Consider the following 18,115-nt stretch of genomic DNA (forward strand, 5'->3'; position numbering starts at 1 on the left):
GCCGGGAGGCGTCTTTTCGCCTCCCATCCGGGGATCTCCTCGTGAATAGCCACGCCGTGGCTACGAACAATCGGAAAGCACGGGTATGCGGAGTGCTCGCTCCACAAACCCGGGCTAAAGAGAGGGCTAAAAAAGTGGGCTTGCTGCTTATAAGTCACCGGGCTCACCTGCAAGCCCGGTGGTTTACACGATCAGCCAAAATTGGGCTAGGCTCTCCTAGCCCGATCTTGGCTGATCGTGAGAATAGCCCCACTATCTCTATAATATTATTGTCTAATTTGTCTCTATATCTATTTCTTAAAGAGCTGGAAATGTTGTGATCCTTATGGACACATAACCAGAACACCTGCGGGAAAGAGGGGGGACCAGCAGACTTGTGGTAATTTGCAGATACATCAGTTTCACAAAAATTTAAAGGGAAAAACCTAAGTGGGCAAAACTACGCCCACCAAATATTTGCAGCCTCTATGAGGTGCTTCACACAAGCAATGTGAAGCACCGAAAGGAGGTCTGCAGAGAGAGTGGGTTTTCCTGACCCTCCCCACAGATGATTCTTTACCTTTCCCTGGGCGGGCAGATCACTCGCCCAGACAAACGGCGGCTCTCCTGTGGGCCGCCCGCGGCTCGCCCAGCAGCTCTGGGGGTCAGGTGCAGGGAAGTGCTGCTGTGTGGCACTCTGCCCCCGGAACCCCAATAATGCACTGCACTGGGACACATACACACACACACACACCCAAGAGCACCAGCTGCGGCTGATGCACAATCAGTTAGCCTGGTTTTGGGGCACACTCTGCACCACAAACCCGGGTTAAGTGGCAGGCTACTTTAGAGGGCTCGCTGCCATGCTGCCACCAGGAGCCACATAGTTCTCATGCACAGCTAAAACCAGGCTGGGCTTCTCAAGCCCAGTTTTCACTGCTTGTGAGAATAGCTTCTATGGGTAGTGAATAGACAACCAGGTGGGTGGATCTAATGATGAAGAGAAGGGGAAGAGGGCTTAAACAAAAAAAGCAGGAAATTTCTCAGCTTGAAGAATACTCCCTCAAAATTGTCACAACCCCTCCTGCTTCTGAAGGAAAAAGGTACATAACACTTTCACCATTCTTGGGCATAGGCTCAGGTAACACATGCACACCTGAGATATACTGCAACATTTTGCTGCAGGTCCGTACTTGTCCTTTAATATGATGGCAAAATTTATGTTTTAAAGGCAGTTGTTTAGCTGCCCTGATATCCCTTTCACACCAGAAGACTAGTGCTGTGGGGACAACAGCCAAGATAAGTTTCTGATAGAACAAGTGCCACATATTGCTGCTTATATATTAGGGACTAATAAAGAACAACTAGAATATAAAATGGAATTGTGATTGGAAAAGTTAGCATGCAGAAATGGTCTCCAAGGGGACATCAGCTCCAAGCCCTTTCACTTCAATGGGGACAGAAAAAGGATGGATCTCTTTGTTAGCATCTGTTCCCAGAAACCAAGCAATACAATAAATATGATATTTCCCAGTAGGTGGCAGTGAAGATAGCACACTTTTAGCCCTTTCGCCTTTGTAATCTTCTGCAGGTTTTATATAGGACAGCAATGCACTTGTAAAAATCAAATTTGAGCAGTTGGTGTCATCAGTCACTTGCTACATAAAATGGGAGACAGTCGATTAAAAAAATACTTGAGAAAATCTCTGCTATTGATACTATCAGGTGTACTTCCCATTTGTGTCAAATTTTCAGGTGTAAGGAGAAAAAATGGAGCTTATTAAAGACACTTAATCTTTTCTGTTCTCTGATTTTACCTAATATCCATCTCCTTCCATTGTGAGACCTTGTGTATTTTTCTTTACTTTATATAACTGCTGGTTTAAAGAGCCTTTAACACTGATAGCTTAGGCTATATTATGTTGTCCTACAAAGCCACACTGTGAAGTCTTGATGGATGGATGGATGTACAACAGGCTTAGCAGGTGTCCTGATTTGTATGCTGTGGTTCCATTCTCATTCCAAACTTCCTGCATTCTATCAGGCAGTGCAATTTTTTTGAATCTTCAGCTTTCAAGAGGAAGCATGCTGAATAGCAGTCAAATAAGGTAGAGACAATACAGATATAGAGTTTCAATATTAAGCACAGTTAAAAATAAAAACAAAGCAAAGAAGAACAAAGTCATCCTGAATGGCCTGTGTGAAATTCTTGCGGGAAATTTTCTCATCTGGATCTTTCTATACCCGAATGCTTTATTTCCCTTGTTCCATTACTGTCAGCAAAAAGAATGGCCACCCTTTTAATAATACAGAAGGGGACAAATTGCTGACTGCTATATTGCTTTCTAAATCACTGCCTTCTTTCAATATTTGTCTACTGTATGCTTGAAAATATACTGAATGCTTAAAAATCCTATTAACTGCTATGATCCATTCTGGGGCACCCTCATCAGTCACTCTGATGTCTTTGCACTTCAAAGTGTCTTTTTTATTGTTTTATTTTCAAATCTAGTCAGATTACACATGAGACCAGACACTGGGCCAGATAAACCACTAGTGAGAAGCTATATTGCTATTTGTTTTAAAAATCCACAGCATATTACTAATTACTCATACTTTGGCTGCCTTCAGACAGCACACCAAACTGGAGGAAACCATGCCAGAGGTTCAGGTTTGTGGTTGTCCAATTACGTGAGCCCACAGTTCTGTCACAAAAGCAACCCAAGGTTTTTGACCCCAAACCTGAATTAGGATCTTCAGTACACTTGTTTCACCACGGAAACCTCAGCTCATAAAGCAGTATTGTGTTGTCTGAAGGCTGCTGCTGTGTACAATCGGGGTTGAGGATAGGTGTCCCTCTCTCCTTCTCTGATTGGCTGTCCTGGCTTTCCTTCATGTGAAGGAGGAAGCCTGCGCAGCCAGTTCCTCCCCACTTGAAGTCTCCCAGACTGCAGATTGGCATCGTTTCAGAGTGCAGTAGGGGAATGGGGGCAAACTGTGGGTTTGTTGGACCCACTGTTCGCTGTGATGTGTGAAGGCTGCCATCCTTTTTATACATTGTTTTCATGACCCACTAGAGAAAGTTCATGCATGCAATGGGGCCTTCCAGTTGTTGGCTCTAGAAAAAAGAAAGATGTAATCCGAGGCTTCTCCCTCCCTTAACCAACAGCTGGCTGCAAGAAAGTGATCCTTAAATTTTTAAGGCAACCAGCTTTAAACAAGTTATTTTGTCTTTCAGTGTCTTTTACCTTCAAAGCCCTGAATAGCTAGAACTCTGCTTATCTCAAAGAGTATCTCCATGTCCTTTGCAGTCAGCAAAGAGAGGTACCAGTGGCATGATAAATAATTAGCTCAGCAAATGCATATTCCCAAATCTGTGTTTGCCAAGATATTGAGAGAAATCATGTATGTGGAGGACAGAAGCAATTATAGAGCAAAATTGGCAGGCAAGACAGAGTAATGCCCCCCCCACTCCCCCCCCCCCACACACACCTGGGTTTCCTCTGAAAATGTCCTCTTACTAGTACTAGTACTACTACTACTATGGATATTTATATACTGCTCTTCAACCAGAGTTCACAGAGTGGTTTACACAGAAAAATAAAAAATACATAAATTAGATGGCCCTCTGTCCCCAAAGGACTCACAATCTAAAAAGAAACATAAGGCAAATACCAGCAACAGCCGCTGGAGGGATGCTGTGCTGGAGCTGGATAGGGCCAGTTGCTCTCCCCCTGCTAAATATAAGAGAATCACCACTTGAAAAGGTGTCTCTTTGCTCAGTTAGCAGGTGGCCATTTCCCCCAGGTTGGGCTTCCTTCCTGTTTCAAAGCTTGGTTGATGGCAAAGAAATGCTTTAAGTAGCCCAGAGGCATTTGCAGAGGGAATCAGTGGGCTTGGGAAGAGAACCTGAGAATCCTCTCCTGCTCACTCATTCACATTCACAAATGTCCCCCACCTTCCTATGCATGCCTACGCACAAGTAAATGTGACTGTGTATTAAATGGGACTTAAACCCAGGCACATGTGCTTGAGACTCAGAGAAATATAGTTATGCAATGAAGAGGCAAAACAGAAAGCAAAGCACCCAACGCAATTGGCAGCACTTCTCTCTCCCTACCTTGCTGAGACCGAATGAACCAGATGGAATGAACAGAGCATGTGTGACCCCCCCTTGTCTTATTTTTCTGAACGTTCCTCCCTCTTGCCACTCCACCACTGTAGCTGGAGTGTGTGTGTCTCAAGCAACTGTAGAGGGTCTCACTCACTTTGGCAAATGTGTCCTATTTTGATACTTAAGATTTTGCCCTTTTAATATCCCACCTGCTCTCTCCTTTCCCCCCTCTCTGTTGAAGCAGCATGGGTGGGAATCAGAACGAAATAGCCACAATCAGCCTCAAATGCCAAATGAGATTGCTTCCTCCTCTTGACAGATTTGTGGCCAATTGTTCTCAGCTCTGGGGGGGGGGGTGTGTAGAAAATAATGTGACTAGGTTCCACTCGTTATATTTTACTGTTCATCCCAAAAGGAATATAAATGCCTCTAATAAGAAGCACATAGGACACATTATTAAGACTACAACACCTGGGGCTTTTTAGTTTAGAAAAAAGACGACTGCAGGGAGACATGATAGAGGTCTATAAAATCATGCATGGTGTGGAGAAAGTGGAGAGAGAGAAATTCTTTTCCCTCTCACACAACATTAGAACCAGGGATCACTCCATGAAACTGATTGCCAGGAGGTCTTAGGACCAACAAACGGAAGTACTTTTTCACACAACGCGTGATCCACTTGTGGAACTCTCTGCCACAGGATGTGGTGACAGCCAACAACCTGGATGGCTTTAAGAGGGGTTTGGATGACATCATGGAGGAGAGGTCTATCAATGGCTACCAGTCGGAGGGCTGTGGGCCACCTCCAGCCTCAAAGGCAGGATGCCTCTGAGTACCAGTTGCAGGGGAGTACTGGCAGGAGAGAGGGCTCTGCCTGTGACTTCCAGCAGCATCTGGTGGGCCACTGTGCGAAACAGGATGCTGGACTAGATGAGCTTTGGGCCTGATCCAGCAGGGCTGTTCTTATGTAAGCAACAACTTCAAAACAAATTGGAGCCAAAGCTTCTTCAGCACCATTACATTCTACACCAGTGTGATGTAGTGATTAGAACGTTGGACAAGGACTGGGGAGACCCAGGTTCAAACCCTTGTTCGAACATGAAACTCATGGGTGAGTTTAGACTAGTCACTCCTCTCTCAGCCTAATCTCCTTCACAGGGTTGCTGGCATGGTATAAATAACCATGTATGCTGTTCTAGACTGAATGGAGGAACAGCAAGATTATAAATCTAAATAAATAAAACATATACAGCATAGCATTAACTTATCCACTCTTTCACATCACTCAGGAAGCTTAGAGGAGCAACTGTTTATAAAATCCTAGTACAGTGAATTCTACTCAGCACAGATAGGACTGACAAGCTGTTTCCCACCCCTGCTCTGGTGCCTTTAAAAGCAGCTTGATCTGCATGCAGGAGCAGGTGCTAATGCTTGTCCCCATGATGTGAAGAGCTTCCCCTGGGAGTTATTCACACATGGCTTCATGCTTCAGGGTAAATGTTGAGCGAAGCCACTTTGAACAACACTCGCGGCATTGAGGGAAGCAGCCCATCCCCTCTGCTCTCGGATTTTGTTTTGAAACAAGTTCACATGGCATATTCTGTGTTTTCCTCCTAGCCAATGGGGGGAGGGAGAGAGCTTCCTAAAGACGGATATCTCCATTTCTAAAGAGAACATCCCTCTTATCATACTGATGATTCTACGTCAGTGCCTCTCCCTATTTGCACCAGCATTTTCATAAAAAGTAGCTTAAAACCAGCAGTTGAAAAATCCGGAAATATGTTGAGATAAGCTAGAATTCACATCACAAATCCTGATTTGTGTGTGGAGTGGGTCCAGGAATCTTGAAGGGACTATGGGGTAAGTTTGTCTGGTGTTTAAATGCACACATTCTCCTCTGAAGTAGATTTGGGGTAGAAGCCCTGTGTGTAAAGCCTTCTGGAGTTTTCCCAGACAGCAGGTTTTCCGTGGATTTACTTCAAGGCTTTTATGCGAGTACAAAAAAAAAAAAAAAAATCCAATGCAAAAAGTGGATTTTTTTTTTAACCCCAGATATAAATCGGGCTACATTCTAACAGGCAGTGAAAAACCCAAATTGTGTAAGAAGTGCTCCCTGATAGCTTGCAGGGACTTCAGGGTAAATTTGGCCAAACTGTGAATGTACCTCCTCCATTCCAGAGGAGATGCGGGCTAAAAGCCAGGTATGGAAAACTTCCTGCCAACTTCTGCAGGTTAGGTTTCTGCTACAAAAAGCAGCAGCCAGTTATTTTTTCTAGACAATCCTCTAGAATCTGTTCTATAATTCTGGAGTGAGCATCTGATGGTTAGGCATTAAAGAACGTTCCTGGAGTTATATTTGTGGACCATAAAAAAATCAACTATTACCAATTGTCATTGAATTGTTATTAAATTCGCATCTTAAAATTAGAACACCTAATCAGAAGAATAGTGGAATAATTCTACTCACCTTCACCCCAAAGGCCAAAATATCTTTCATAAACTCCCTGAGAATATTGAGGCAAAACAAACAAGATGAAGTTCAGTGTAGAGATTTGTAAAGCTCTGCATTTGAGTAAGAAAAATCAAATGTACACATATAGGATTGGGGAGACCGGGCTTGGCAGCAGTACATGTGAAAGGGACCTACACAACTTAGTGGACAAGTTGAACACAAGTCAGCAGTGTGAGGCAGCTACTTAAAAGGTTACTGCAGTATGAGGCTGTATGAATATGAGGCACATCCTCTTATGTGGTTCAACTGGATCGGTTTCAGTTTGTGATTCCTGAGGATGTGGTCAGACGTGTCTGACATGACTTGTTCTATCTAGCAGGGAGGCTGTTGTAGGAGGCCTGGTAGAAATCATAAATGCTTCTCTGAGGGAGGGCAGGATGCCTCCTTGCCTTAAGGAGGCAGTTATTAGACCTCTTCTAAAGAAGTCTGCATTAGATCCCTCAGAGTTGAGCAACTATAGGCCTGTCTCCAACCTCCCATGGCTGGGCAAGGTAATTGAGAGGGTGGTGGCCTCTCAGCTCCAAAAGGTCTTGGAGGAAACTGATTATCTTGACCCATTTCAAACTGGCTTTCAGGTGGGCTATGGATTGGAGACTGACTTGGTTGGCCTGATGGATGATCTCCAATTGGGAATTGACAGAGGAAGTGTGACTCTTTGTCCTTTTGGATCTCTCGGTGGCTTTCGATACTATTGACCATAGTATCCTTCTGGAACGTCTGAGGGTGTTGGGGGTGGGAGGCACTGTTTTACAGTGGTTCCCCTCCTACCTCTCGGATGGATTCCAGATGGTGTCAATTGGAGATTGTTGCTCTTTGAAATCTGAGCTTAAGTATGGTGTCCCTCAAGGCTCCATACTCTCTCCAATGCTCTTTAATATCTACATGAAACTGCTGGGAGAGAGCATCAGGGGATTTGGAGCTGGGTGTTACCAATACGCTGATGACACCCAGATCTCCATGTCAACTTCTTCAGGAGATGGCATAACCTCCCTAAATGCCTGCCTGGAAGCAGTAATGGGCTGGATGAGGGAGTATAAACTGAGACTGAATCCAGATAAGATGGAGGTACTTATGGTGTGGGGTCAGAACTCCAGAGACGATTTAGATCTACCTGTTCTAGATGGGGTCACCTTTCCCCAAAAGGAACAGGTACGGAGTCTGGGAGTACTTCAGGATCCACATCTCTCCCTGGTATCTCAGGTTGAGGCAGTGGCCAGAGGGACTTTCTATCAGCTTTGGCTGATATGCCAGCTGCATCAATTTCTTAAGATGAATGAGTTCAAAACAGTGGTACATATGCTGGTAACCTCCAGACTTGACTTCTGCAGTGCGCTCTATGTGGGGCTGCCTTTGTACGTAGTCAGGAAACTCCAGATGGTATAGAATGCAGTGCCCAGGGTGGTCTCTGGGTCATCTCGGAGAGACCACATTACTCCTTTGCTGATAGAGCTACACTGGCTGCCAATAGGTTTCCGGGCAAAATACAAAGTGCTGGTTATAACCTATAAAGCCCTAAATGGCTTAGGCCCTGGTTATTTAAGAGAACATCTTCTTCATTATGAGCCCCACCACCCACTGAGGTAATCTGGAGAGGTCCATTTCCAGTTGCCGCCAGCTCGGCTGGTGGCCACATGAGGGCAGGCCTTCTCGGTTGCTGCCCCGAAATTGTGGAATGCGCTCCCTACTGAAATACGATCCTCTCCATCTCTGACAATTTTTAAAAAGCATTTGAAAACCCACCACCCAAGCTTTTTCAGCTTTTTAAATTGTTATGTTTGAATCTGTGTTTGATTTTAAATTATCTAAATTGTTTTAAGTTTTTCTGTATGTTTTTAACTTGCTTTTATGTTATTGTTAACCACCCAGAGACAAAAGTTTTGGGCGGTGTACAAATCTGATACATACATACATACATACATACATACATGAACAGAAATGTAGTGTCCAGATCACAAAGAACATTGTTCCACTCTATTCTGTTTTGGTCAGACCTCACTTGGAATATTGTATCCAAATCTGTGTTCCATATTTTAAGAAGAATGTTGATAAACTAGACAATCCTCTAGAATCTGTTCTAGAATTCTGGGGTGAGCATAATTCAGACTGGAACAGATTCAGAGGAGGTCAACAAAGATGGTGAGGAGTCTGGAAAGTAATTTCTATCAGGAACACTAAAGGAGCTGGGCTTAGCTTGGAAAACAGAAGACTAAGGGAAGATATGCTAGCCTCTTCAAATGTCTGAAGAGCTATCACATAAAACATAAAAACATAAGAACCCTACTGGATCAGGCCCAAGGCCTATCTGGTCCAGCATCCTGTTTCTCACCAGATGCCTCTGAGAAGCCCACAGGCAAGAGCTGAGGGCATGTCCTCTGCAACTGCTCCCCTGCAACTAGTATTTAGAGACATCCTGCCTCTGAGACTGGAGTTGGCTTATAGTCACTAGACTAGCAGCATTCATGAATTTGTCTAAGCCCCTTTTAAAGCCATCCAAGATAGTGGCCATCACCACATCCTGTGGCAGAGAATTCCACAGATTAATTATGCACTACATGAAACAGTACTTCCTTTTGTCAGTCCCAACCTTCAGTTTCATGTGATGACCCCTGGTCAGAGGCACTCTTAGCAGTGGACCTTGGGGATCTGGTCCATGGCCTCCTGTCTCGCCTGCTGCTACCCTTTCCTGTGGGATGCTGCTGGCCTGCTGCTGCCGCCACCTCTGGAGGCAAGTTGCCTCCCCGAAAGGCCCCGACCTTGTGGCTCCTTGCAGGGCTTATGGCTGCCACTGCATCCTGGGCCTTTCCCACCAGTGCCACAGGATAGCAAGCAAAGGACAGCTCCAAGATGGTGTGTGTGTGTGGGTGGGGGGCTCCTCCAAAGCCCTTCAAGTCCAGGCTCCAAAATGACCTAGCTGTGCCACTGCCCCTGGTTCAAGTGTTGTGAGAGAGGAAGAAAACATTCTCTCTGTCTGCTCTCTCTACTCCATGCATAATTTTATAAACCTCTATCATGTTTCTCCATAGTCGCCCCCTTTCCAAATTAATACGCTCCAGATGCTTTAGCCTTGCCTCATAAGGAAGGTGCTCCAGGTCCCTGATCATCTTGGCTCCCTCTTCTGCACCTTTTCAAGTTCTATGATGTCCTTCTTATGATACAGTGACCAGAACTGTATGCAGTACTCCAAATGTGGCCTCACCATAGATTTGTATAAGGGCATTATAATAATAGCATTTTTATTTTCAGCCCCCTTTCTAATGATCCTTAGCATGGAATTGGCCTTTTTCACAGCTTATGCACACTGAGTCAACACTTTCAATGAGCTGTCCACCATGACCCCAACATGACTGACTCCTGGTCAGTCACCGACTGCTCAGATCCCAATAGCATATACAGTATGTGAAGTTGGGGTTTTTTTTGCCCTAATATGCATCACTTTACACCTGCTTACATTGAACCTCATTTGCCATTTTGTCACCCACTCACCAGTTTGAAGAGATCTTTTTGGTGCAACATTTAATCTGTTCTGGATTTCACTACCCTAAATAGTTTAGTGTCATCTACAAATTTGGCCACTTCACTGCTTACCCCAACGTCTTCATCATTTATGAACAAGATAAAGAGCATTGGTCCCAGTACAGATCCTTTGGGGGAACCCACTTCTTACTTCCCTCCATTGTAAAAAGCGTCCATTTATTCCTTCCCTCTGTTTCCTGTCCAACTAGTTGCCAATCTGCACACAAACCTCTCCCCTTATCCTATGACTGCCAAGTTACTCAAGAGCCTTTGGTGGGAAACTTTGTCAAAAGCTTTTTGGAAGTCCAAGTATACTTTGTCACCTTTATCCACATGCCTATTGACACTCTCAAAGAACTCCAAAAGGTTAGTGAGGCAAGACTTGCCCTTGCAGTAGCCATATTGGTTCCCTTTCAGCAAGGCCTGTTCTTCTATATGTTTAACAGTTGGGTTCTAAAGTATGCTTTCCATCAATTTATCTGAGACAGAAGTTAAGCTAACCAGTACGTAGTTTCCTAGATCCCCCTTGATTCCTTTTTGAAAAATGGAGTTACATTAGCTAATTTTCAGTCCTCTGCTATAGAGCCTGATTGTAGAGATAAGTTACATTATTTTTTTGCTAGGAGCAATTTCACATTTGTGTTCCTTCAGTACTCTTGGGTAGGTGCCATCTGGCTGTGGCATTTTGTTAAGTTTTGGTTTTTCAAGACAGTTTAGAACATCCTCTCTCATTACCTCAAGTTGGCCCAGTTCTTCAGCCTCCAAGTCTGAGAAGCTTAGTTCCAGAGTAGGTATATGTTCACCATCCTCCAACATGAAGATGGATACATTGTTCACACCCTCATCATCTTAGGGTCCAACCACCTCCCTGGCAGGTTTTCTGCTTCTGATATATTTAAAGAAGTTGTTTTTATTCCCCTTGACACTTCTAGCGATATGCTCCTCAAACTCTCTTTTTGCATCTCTCATTGAGGTGAGTCTCACGATTAGTGAGACTCACCGGAAGGGAGTTTGCAGGCCTCGCAGATGATCGGAAGTCAGCCCTGGGTGGCCAGATCGGCCGCTCACACGACTGCCGGCTCCATCATGGAGCCGGCGGGGGCTGTGGGGATCGGGGGCCGCACAGCCCCCAGAAGTTCCAGGATGGCCCGCGCAAGTGCGCGGGGCATCCTGGAGAGAACCTTGAGCCCGGGAGGCTGCTTGCAGCCTCCCAGTCGGGGGTCTACTCATGTGTCACCATGTGCCACAGCAAGACACAAGCAAAAAGATGCGGTTAATGGAGAGCTCGCTCCGTTGATCTCGTCTTAGGGGAGGAGTGTTTTTGAGGGCTAGCTGCTGGGAGCCGTGCATCTCCTGTTGCAGCACACAATCTCCCCAAAATGGGCTAGGCTCCCTTAGCCTGCTTTTGGGCGATTGTGAGGATCGCCTTATTGTCTCATTGCATTCCTTTTGCCAGAGTTTATGTTCCTTCTTGTTCCCTTCATTTGGGCAGGACTTCCATTTTCTGAGGAAACATTTTCTTCCCTTTTACATCTTCCCTGACTCTACTTATTAGCCATGCTAACCTCCTGAACTTGGTGGTACCTTTCCTCCTTCTTGGTATACATTCCAACTGAGCTTCTAACTTGTTCTGTTTTGCTCCTATGGGTAGAAACAGAACCATGGATTGAAATAACAAGGAAGAAGATTTATGCTGGACAACAGGAAGAATTTTCTAATTGTAAGAGTTGTTCCACTGTGGACAGTGGAAGAAGAGCGTTATGCAGTGATAGTCACCTTAAGTGGAGCAGTGGGGAAATGCTTGACTAACAAGCCGAAGGTTGCTGGTTCGAATCCCTGCTTGTACTGTATCAGGCAGCAGCGATATAGGAAGATGCTGAAAGGCATCATCTCATACTGCGTTGGAGGAGGCAATGGTAACCCCCTCCTGTATTCTACGAAAGACAGCCACAGGGTTCTGTGGGCTACAGGAGTCAAAATTGACTTGATGGCACACTTTACCTTTAGGCTCTTCGTTACTGGGGGCTTTCAGATAGAGGTAGAGAAAGCATCTATCAAAGATGCTATAGTAGTTTCCTGCACTGAGCAGGGGGTTGGGTTATAAGTCCTTCCAGCTCTAAAATCCTATGCTTCTATGATCCTGTGACAAGGAATAAGGCAATATGTTGTGCCCTATTTGAACTGTGGCATCAAAACATGAATGCCCTTAATTACTCATTAGTAAAGTACTATCTGCACCACAGTCTCAGGATTTTATAGGTTCCAAAAAATCTTTAAAGTATTTTACAAATGCTTGATGCAGGCAAAAGCTGTGTTCATCTTTTACATGTGTCCTGTAGAATATGCAAGGTATTTTCACATACATATATTCTCTGAGTCTCAAGATGTCACTCCACCTGAAAGCAGGGCTTATTTTTAGAGTCACATCTTCAATTTGGCACCTTTTGAATACATGAAAGTAACATTTCTGGTGTAGCAACCGTCATTGCCAACATGCATTTTCTCTCAAGCTGGGGGGAAAGTCATTTAGGATACTATCTTTTGAAGGAAATTGAAATTGTAAAAGGGATGAAGAGCTCTGAGTCATTCAGTTAATTTTACAAGCAAAACACCTTAAATTCATTTTTATAATCTTGAGGAGATAGTGAAGAGTTCAGATCAAATAATCAAAAAATCATTAGCCTAAAGGCATAGTTTATTGTACGTCCAATTACTATTCAAACTATAAACATCTGAAGCCCTTCTACTGCTGAACTGTTAACAGATTTCAAAACCAAAATTCATAGCAATGCAGTAAGATCCTCAAACTATTTGTGCTATCATTATAAAAGGGTTGATCTATTTTGTACCATTGCCATTTCTGTGTAGCATCCCAGAATAAAAAAGTCACTCCTTCTTGAATTATTAAATAATCTGGTTTTAAAGAAATTAATTTTTTATGTTCTTGATAGTTTGCTAAAGTCTGACCAGGAAAATAGGCCTGAATCCAGAGATTCTTATACATGAGCAGTGACAGGCTCTGTGCAGGGATTTTCCCCATTGAACAGATGACTACCGGTGTCAGCTTTCAAAGTGTTGATCCCTATTGAGAGAAGGGAATACCTGCTACCTCTTCTTCATTTCTTACACAGGTGATTTGCTTGCCCTGCATCCAACAAACTCTTATATATGAAACTGCCTTATGCAGAGTGTGATGGAGCTGTAGCTTAGTGTTAGAGCACATGCTTTCCAAGCAGAATCTCTTTGGTTCATTCTCTGACATTTCTTGTCAGATCTGGGAAATGTCCTTCTCTGTCTGAAACCCTAGCGATCAGCTGCCAGTTAGTATGGACCAAGGCTCTTACTCAAATAAGTCTGAGCACCATGAACATCAGTGTCCCTCCCAGCAGACAAGACGACAATTTCCAGTCTGTTAGATTCCAATCTGTCATATTCTTACCTGCACTTTGGTACACAATATATCCACATGTTGGCCCCTCACCAGTAATGATATTTATGTTATGAATAAAGATAGGACACAGGGTTTAGAAAACAACCCCAGAAATGCATGGACTCCCTATGGTAGAGCAATTACTGTCTCATTCTCATGTTAAATCATTTGGGAGAAAAAATCACCCCAGAAATGCATGGACTGCTTATTATTATTTATTTACTCAATTTATATAATGCCTCACTCCAAAGGCTCTAGGCAATTCATACAAATAAATTCAGTGGGGGGAAAACAGCTATTACAACGACAATTTAAAACAATTTAAAACATTCAACAATTACTAAAGCCAGGCTAAAAAAATGTGTCTTAAGGGCTCTTTGAAAGGCTGGTAAAGATGCTGAACCATGAATGTCTATAGGAAGCACATTCCACAGAACAGGAGCAACTACAGAGAAGGTCCACTTTGCCGCATGACGATCTGGTGGCACCCAGAGATGGACCTCTCTTGATGACCTTAATGTGCAGTGAGGATCACGTAGAAGAAGGTGCTCTCCCAGGTAACTCAGTCCTAAGCCATTTAGGGCTTTAAAGATAATTACCAGCTTATGGTTGGGTAGTTCCTATCCCATCCCCATATTAAGCCATTTGCGATAGGAAAGAGCACCCTGTTTCTCTTTGGAAACGTCAGTTTTGTTTCCCTGTGCAAGCTCAATCGATCTTAAAAAATGTTCGTGTCTGAAAAAGTCTGAGGCACTGCATAGATAAGTACTCCCTAGTCTGAGCAGATGAAACCAGCCCTCCCAGAATGCTAGAACAAGTGTTTGCAATGAGTAAATAATTCAGAAGCACCTGACCTTGCAGAAGCAGGGATCCTAGTGACCAAAACAAAGGCAGAAGAATCACAGCAGGCAGGACCCACAATATCTCAGCTTGATCATGCCTACGTTAGTGGATCAACTGTCAACAGTATGTTATCTGCCCTTTCCCCATTTCTCATGGTGGGATGCAACCCAACAAAAGGAGTGTTGTGGTGCTTGGTTCCTGATGGAGGCAAAGGTTTTACTTCTGCCTGGGTGTATTTGTACTCCTGATTGTGTGTGCTGCTTGGTTGTATGTAATACTCATGAAGGCATGTGGGGACACTGGCAGGGGGGCACAATATGTGCTGTCAGACTGGAGGCATGCAAGGGGAATGTTGGAGTAGGGAGCTGAAGGTTGCTTAACAGATGCCATGCTTTGCATGGGGGTTGGGAGTTGGATATGTGTGCTGGAGTTATAAGCAGGGCCAACAAGAGGAGGGGGGAGCCAATACAAATTATTGGGGCCTGGCAGTCTGGAAGGGGGCCCAGGGTGTGCAGTCACACTCTCCGCTCTGGCTCAGGAAAGGGGGCGATCTTTTAGCCATTCAGGCCCTGTCTGTTGCCTTCACAGATGGGCCTTTAATGCTGCCCCACTGGCCTCTCTAAGGAGTCCAGCCCTCCTCCTGTTCTGGCCCCATCCTTGGCCAGGCCAGCTTTATATAGTCCCTGACATGGGCAAGTCTTGTGAGAACACCATGTCTCGCACAACTTCAGTGCGTGGCCTCATGGGAGTTGCCCTGGTTCTCGTAAGACTACGTCGTTTGGGCCCGACGCAGTCTCGTGGTGAGCAGGGGGGCAGGTACAGTCTTCCTCAGCTTCAGAGAGGGAAGCGTTGCCTCCCACCTGGCTCAGGAGGGGCGGTGCTGCCCAGTCAGGAAGGGTGAGATCATCACCGTCCCCATGTCCCTCTATGTCCAGTAGGTTGGCAGCAAACCCCCTACACCATCATAAATAACATGCTGTCTAGTTATTATTCTCAGTAGGAACTGCAGTAAGTTGTGGAGTGGCCAGTGCTCAAGAAAACTTTAGGTCCCAGAACATGCATGAGCTTTCCCCTCATCAGTGCTAGCCTAACACCTTTACTTCAGACACGATGAGCTGCTATTTTGGGGTGACACGAAATACACATATGGCTGTTTTTGTAAACTCTTTAAAAAAAACTGGCAGCAAACCTATTGGCAGTTCTGAGGCAACAGTTGACTGACTTCTTGAACTACCAGATCCATTGTGTAGTTTTTTACACATGCAAAGAACAAACAGGCAGACACAAATGGGTCCTTTACATAGTTTTTATTTATATCAGATCAGTATCCAGTCCCTTCTATTACAAATACATTTTGATTTTTTTTAATGTTATGTAAGAATAAATATTTCCTTTTCCTTTTCCATGTTTCATTTGTATACCAGGCAGGGCATATCTGACCTTAATAAAGTTTGACTGATTGATTGGTTGATTGATATTTGGTTTTTGTTTTTTTGTTTTGGTTACAATAATTTACAAATCCCATGTAAAGGTTTTTAGCTGCTCCACCCACTGTTGGGTTGGCGGGGCCTGAAAATTTTTTTTCACTGGGGCCCAAACCAGCTCTCGGAAACCCTGGTTATAAGGGGTTCAGGCAAACCCCAAAGTGGCCAATAAAGCTATGCCACCCAGTTGCATACAGCCCCCTTTGGAGCAATGCAGGAGTCTCTGAACCCCCCGTCCCGTTCCTCTTAGGAGGAGTTCTGATCCTCTTCCAGTCTGGGGAAGGGCAGATATCAAATGTGATATGCAAGGGTTCCGGGGAGCGCTTTAAACAAGTAGAGGCACAATAGGGGAAACCTTCAGACTTGTGGTCAAAGAAGATACCTTGCACATCATCACCCTCAGGGAGTCTGATCAATCAAGAGGCTGAACATGCATTTATGGATAGGAATGAGAGCCATCCCAAGAATATACAAATGTGGAAGCCCCTTGACATAACAACTGAAAACATAACTTGGCCTCGTTGGAGTGTTTCATGCCAATCATGAAGAGCTGCAGGGACAGTGGACAGCACGTATGGAGTGCCCCGGCTTCAGTTATCTTCACTTTTTCAAGTGGGGGTCACTTTGACAAAAAGCCTTCAATGTGAGAGCCATTTCCTACTGTGCTGGCCTCCGCACAGTACTGCAGTTTTCTCAGTTCTGGGATAACCTTTTAAGAGAGACAGAGTCCTCTGTTCAGAGCTCCTGAATTTAATGCAACACATCCTTCCCCTTTATAACAACCAAAAATAAAATTGATTTAAAGTTTAGTGACAAAGTCTTGAAGACATTTAGGCAGTCTCCTGTCATGCACACTTCTCCAAAGTCTTGGGTTCTCTGGCACAGGAGCTGTTTGTTCTTATGGTACTGAGGATTGACCATCAGTTTCATCAGCCTCATCTGCAAGGTCAAAACTGCAGGCAAGATCAAATTCCTCTTCAGTTGCTCTCTTGAGATCAGACTTCCTTCCCTCTTGTCTCATAGTATACATGCTGGAAAGTCTCGAACTGTTCCATTTCTTTCTGTCATCCAATATGACAGAATCTCCTCAGATTCCAATTGTTTGTTTTGGTCAAGAATATTGGGAACATTTCTTTCTCGCTTTATAAGGCAGCCATACTCAAACAAAGTCCCCCACCTCAAATGTTCACTGTTAAACACCCCATTACTGATCTACATACAATTTTTCCCCCATTCTCCCTTACCCAATCACAAATCTCTGCATCCTCAGGTTGAGATGTCACTGAAAGCCCTATCAATTGTTGCCATTAGGTAAGTCTGGTAGTAGCTTTGCATCCTTGCAGTAGTTCAAAAGGTGATTTTCCTGTAGTAGAATGAGGAGTGGTGTGATAAGCAAATAGAGTTCCACGGATTGACTCTTTCCAGGGTTGTTGTTGCATAGTAGCCAGTTGTAAACTTTCTTTCACTAATCTGTTCATATTTTCCACTAAGCCATTCCCTCAAGGATGGTACAAGGAAAGAGTCTTGTGTTTTATCCGATGAGTATGCAAATATTGCTCAATTTCAAATGAGGTAAATTGTGTCCCATTGATAGTCACTAGTTCTTTAGGAAGACCTTCCCTCACAAAAACTGCAGCCATGAACTGGATCACCTTGTTTGTAATAATATTGTTAGCAAATGAAACTTCTGCCACCTGGAATAGTAATCCACCATCACTATAACAAATCTTTGTTTTGTGGGTTGCTTATCAAAAGGCCCCATTATATCCAGAGTAAGTTTTTCCCCAGGGACCATTGGAAAATTCTACAGGAGTCAAGGGGGTGGTAAACGTCTTTTGCAATTTGTCAGATATAGCACATGCCATACAGTGGCAGATCACATTTTCGATGTGTTTGTCTATACCTGGTCACCAAAAACTTTCTATGATTCACCTAGTCAAGCTCATGCCCATGTGACCTTTGTGGGCAATTTTGATCACTGTTGCTTGTAAGGAAGTTGGCACCACCATACGAGCAGTCCTCAGCACCAACTCATTGAGAAAGGACAACTCACTTGCTACGTGCATGGTTGAAGATGTTCAGGTACCCTGTTTTTGCATGGCCATCCATTAATTATGTAAAGTTTAAGTTCAGTAAGCACTTGATTTGCACTGAGGGCCGCCATCCATTCAGAAGACATGATCACTCCTATTTGCACAAATACTACTATTTGCACAAATATTACTAAGCTATTTGCACAA

At 44.1% G+C, this 18,115-nt stretch overlaps 1 long non-coding RNA gene across 1 annotated transcript; it reads right to left on the reverse strand.

Annotated features, from left to right (window-relative positions):
- Positions 1 to 1,578: 1,578 nt before the first annotated feature.
- On the reverse strand, positions 1,579 to 8,624 carry LOC128339390 (uncharacterized). The gene is made up of 3 exons (XR_008313023.1): positions 8,531 to 8,624; positions 6,561 to 6,597; positions 1,579 to 2,067 (listed from the first exon to the last, which is right to left on the reverse strand). It is a non-coding gene; the product is annotated as an uncharacterized LOC128339390 (long non-coding RNA).
- Positions 8,625 to 18,115: the final 9,491 nt, after the last annotated feature.

Source organism: Hemicordylus capensis, chromosome 1 (assembly GCF_027244095.1).
Source record: "Hemicordylus capensis ecotype Gifberg chromosome 1, rHemCap1.1.pri, whole genome shotgun sequence".
Lineage (NCBI taxonomy): Eukaryota > Metazoa > Chordata > Lepidosauria > Squamata > Cordylidae > Hemicordylus > Hemicordylus capensis.